Genomic DNA, 4,679 nt, shown 5'->3' with positions numbered 1-4,679 from the left:
GTGTCAAACTTTCTCGGAATGGACCGAGGCTTGTCAAGTGGCCTTAATATACCACCCGGAGACTACCGGTCAAGTTTCGTTCCATTCGGAGGTCGTTTGGTACTCCAACGGTTAACCGGGCATCTGCAAAGTCCATTTGAGTGTCCAAAAAAAACCCCTCTAAAACCAGCCCAAAACCCACCAAACTCTCTTCCATGCTCTAGGTCATTCGATCACGATCGTGTGGGCGAAAACCGCACCTCATTTGGAGCCTCCTAGCTCCCTCTACCTATAAATATGTGGGCATCCCGGAAAACGGAATCGCAGACGAAACCCTAGCTTCTCCACCGCGCGCCGCCGGACGAAATCTCCTGCCGACGGACACGTCCGCCCGCCTGCGCCGCCTGTCGTGGAATTGTCACGGCAGATGTCCTCGAGCTAGGACTTAGTCGTGGAGCCATCGCAACTAGGAAGCTTGAAGGGGTTATGCGGGACAAGGAACACGAGGGTTTATACTGGTTCGGCCCCTTACGGTGAAGGTAAAAGCCTACGTCCAGTTTGAGGTGATATTGATTAGGGTTACGATCGCCAGGGAGCTAAACAGCTATGCCCGGCTCTCGATGATCTTGTTGTCGCCCTTAAACCGCTGCCGGGTCGTCCCTTTATATAGGGAGGCTGACGCCCAGCAGCCCTTAGAGTCCCGGCCGGCTCATAAGAGTGTCCGGCTCGGACTCTAAACTATACTTGCCTTACACTACAAGTTCTACTATAATAATGATTGTAACTACGGGCCTTGAGCCATATCCGGGTCTCAGCCCATCTCTGGCCCATCGTCTTGAAACTTGGCTGCGGGCTTCTGGCAACGACCGTACGAGTAACCCGGCCCCTCCTGGCGGGTGACTCTAAGGTCTATATCCTCAACATTAGGCCCCAGAATGATTTGAGCCGGCTCATGTCAATCTTCAACTCTTCTGACAGAAAAAATCTCCGGCTTACCATTCATGTGAAGGCCATAACCCGGAGTGACGTCATCCTCCGGACTCCGGATAATCCGCCATGACGTCATCCTCCATTAAGTCCGTTTTTTACTCCGCCAGATCCGCAACGGATCTTTGCTTTACTGTCATTCCGAAAATCGAGGCGTCGTGGGGGGAGATAACCACGCCGTGGTCTCCTTGAATCTCGCGCCCACTTATGACCTTGCATTATAAATAGGCCGGCCCGACGGGCTCTTCTCACGCTCTCTTCTTCCTCCTCGCGCCGTCGCTCCTCTGCCCGAGCTCTGCCACTGCCGCCGCCGTCGCGCCCCTGGTCTTCATCAACTCGGGCGCTGCATCACCCTGACTCGGACCAGATAAACGGCGGCGACTTCCGCTCTTCTCCAACTCCGGCGAGTCTCCTTTGCCCTGTCAGATAGATCTACCGTAGGGTTCGTCTGTGTTCTTCGCGTTCATCGCCATTGCCACAAGCCTCGGTAGTTCTCGTAGTCACTGCACTTGGTTGATCTTTAGCCTTGCATAGAACTAGTGCGGTAGTTGTTTAGGCCTCATTTCAAGTGCCAGTAGATCTCCTTCCACCGTATAGATGCTTCGTTCGAGCTCAAGAACATCCGCTCGTCTGTTTCTAGGTCTAGAAAATTTTCATTTCACCCGACCATTTTGATCCAAAAAAGTTACTGCCATATGTGAAACCTGTTTTACCACACTTAGTAAAAACTGCAACCATTGAATCTTGGCGGCTTACGATTCCGGGTTAAAGAACCCACGGCGTTGTAGAATCCTCCGGTTTAAAGAGAACCATGCTTTGTAGAATTCTCCGGCTTAACTGTGGTAAAGCCGTAAATAATCAACTTATCCTGAATGCCCCTGCGGCTTAAATAACCCACTGTACCTGAGTATATATCATTAGTCCCCTTCATAAGCCGCCATCTTAGTTTGAACTATAGATCTCCGGCTTATAATTAACCCGGACATTTTTCCCTTTTGTCGTAGACCACCAACTTTCACCATGCCTCCCAAGGCTCCCATCACTTGCAACTGGATGAGGTCCAACGTCACCAACGAGACCCTGGCCAGTTTTGTTAAGTCCGGATATTTGCCTAAGAAGGAAATCATGTCCTACCGTGCCCCTGACCCGTCGGAAGAGAGAACACAGCCAAGGGACGGGGAGGTAGTGATCTTCGCAGATCATATGAGCCGGGGCTTCGCACCGCCCGGCTCAATGTTTTTCAGGGACGTGCTCAACTTCTTTGACCTGTGGCCTCAAGATATAGGACCCAACTCCGTATCCAACATCTGCAATTTCCAAGTCTTTTGCGAAGTGTACCTTGGAGAAGAGCCGAGTCTGCTGCTCTTCAGAGAGATGTTTTACTTAAACCGCCAAAATGAGTGCGCCAACGGGCCAAGTCTGGAGTTAGGTGGCATCTCCATCCAGCGGCGTAGGGACTGTCTTTTCCCTTACGCAGAGCTGCCGAGCCACCCCAAGGACTGGAATATGACTTGGTTCTACTGCCAAGACACGTCCCCGGCTGACGAGAACCCGCTGCCCGGCTTTCGCCCAACACGTCTAGAGCCGACTCACCCGCTGTCGGACAAGCTGACTGCAGCGGAGCGCCAGCCTCTGCTTCCGACTATCAATAAAATCAAGGCCCTGCTAGGCAACGGTCTGAACGGAATTGACCTGGTCCGGGTCTGGATTTCATGGCGGGTGATCCCATTGAGCCGCCGCCCCGGCTTAATGTGTGAGTACACCGGAAGAAAGGATGACCCTCAGAGGCCCAGTCGCAATGATCTTCCAGAAGACGTTGCTGAGGAAGAGACCAAGGCTTTGTTAAACGAGAGTCTGGCAGACTGTGGAAGGACCGGGTTAGCCCCCTTCTGCAATACCAACCCAGCCCCAGCGGTAAGCCGCTGACTTTAACCTTTCAACTTCTTCTGCATATAACCTTGATCTGAACCGTTTTAAGAAGTCATTACTATATTTCTCAGGCTGATGATAAGTTCTGGGGGGTCAAATATGACCATGAGGCGGCCAAGAAGGCTAGGAAGGCGAAGAAAGCCGCCCCTCGTAAAAAAGGAAGCAGACCTACTGCTTCGGAGCTGATGCAACTAAGCGACAGCTCCGAGTCAGAGGTAACCCCTAAGCCTTTAAATTCTTGATGTACTTCTTGTTTGTTGCTGTCCGCCTTATCAACACTTTCTCATTGACAGGATGACACCGGCGCCAGTAACCCGGTGGTTGAAGAGGTAATGTCACTTTCCTCCGACTCGGAGCCCTTGCCACAGCTGAAAGTCCGAAGGGTAACCCGGAAAGTAAGCTTTTCACATCCTTTAGCTCATCAAGACCCTCAATTTCTTTTGAAGCGACAGGTTCACGAAAGCCGGCGTCACACCCGGACCAACAAGGACACCGATCTCTCCGCCGGGTTACCCGACGCAACAAGGAAGCGTCGCACTGAGGTTTTTTCTCACTTGTACCCTTTTCATCCGTTGGCGGGTGTTATCCGTCAGCCACTCAACTCTTCTGACTCCAATTATTAGGAGACCTCCCCCTCTTCGGGTGACTCCATGCAGTCAAATCTGCCGGCCTTCAAGACTGCGCCCAGGTAACAACAATCTTCTTACATTATCTTTGTCTGTACTTACTCTTTGTGTGCCTAACACTTCTGTCTTTTCAGTTCCCAGGCAAAGCTCACCAAAAGAGCGAAGAAAACCAGGTCAGCCGGAGTGCCGGACTTACCTGAACCGGAGGTGACGGCTCAAGAGCCGCCAGCTGCCTCCGCCCCCGAAGCCACCACTCCAATGGACACGGCACCTGAGGCCTCTGCCCCGACTGCCAAGGCAACGACCGAAGCTGTGGTTAACCCGCAGGCCTCCGGCTCAGCTCCACCAGCAGACGACCCGGACGTGGTAATCACCCGGACGGAGTTCGTTGAGCCGGGGAGACCGACCGTGTTGGCCAAATGCTCCACGAAGGGGGAGTTGCTGCAGCCCCACCGGGTGAACCTGGACCTCTCCGGCTACACCGACTTGAGTATTGGAGAGCTCGTCTCTGGCTACATCAGCCAAGTACACAAGAGCCGGGACGCCGAGGTCGCCATGGTCAACCAGATCCAACAAAAATCTGAGGTACCCTTCTGCTGTCTTCTTACTTACTGCATAGTTACCTTTGCCATGCTAGCCCCCAAGTCGACGACTTATGCTTGAATATGTTGTAGACTTAGATTCCGGCTTACTCAACTGAGCCGGCAATATGTAGATAGATACGTTCAATATGCATTAGCCCCCAAGTGCCAAGTGTCTTTGCTTGGAGAACGCTTGGGACTTATATAATGACTGTTAATAACCCGGAAATATATGCAGGCTGTTGGCAAGAAACTAGAGGCGGACCTTGCGGATCTCAAGAGCCGGCTGAAGATGCAGGAGATGGAGACCCGGAAGGCAAACGCCAAGTTTGTATCCAGCATCGCTACTCAAGAAAAATTGAACACCGAGTTTGATGCTGAGAGAAAAGCCTGGGTCGAAGAGAAGGCCGCACTGGTGACCCGGGCGGAACAGGCGGAGAAGGCCCTCGCTGAGAAGACCGCCGAGCTCTCCGGCCTAAAGCGCCAGGTTTCCCAAATGGTGGCCGCTATCTTCGGTAAGTCGCCTCACCGGCTTTCATCAAGTTTGTATATGTCATGATTTATCCTTGTCACCGGC

General features: G+C 52.6%; 1 long non-coding RNA gene across 1 annotated transcript; it reads left to right on the top strand.

Annotated features, from left to right (window-relative positions):
• The first annotated feature begins 3,029 nt into the window (after nt 1-3,029).
• LOC141022408 (uncharacterized) lies at nt 3,030-3,581 on the top strand. Its single transcript, XR_012183706.1, has 4 exons — nt 3,030-3,110; nt 3,189-3,224; nt 3,348-3,437; nt 3,519-3,581. It is a non-coding gene; the product is annotated as an uncharacterized lncRNA (long non-coding RNA).
• Nucleotides 3,582-4,679: the final 1,098 nt, after the last annotated feature.

This window comes from Aegilops tauschii, chromosome 5 (assembly GCF_002575655.3).
Source record: "Aegilops tauschii subsp. strangulata cultivar AL8/78 chromosome 5, Aet v6.0, whole genome shotgun sequence".
Taxonomy (NCBI): domain Eukaryota; kingdom Viridiplantae; phylum Streptophyta; class Magnoliopsida; order Poales; family Poaceae; genus Aegilops; species Aegilops tauschii.
Note: the sequence above shows the minus strand (reverse complement) of the source record. Positions and strands in the feature narration are given on the sequence as shown.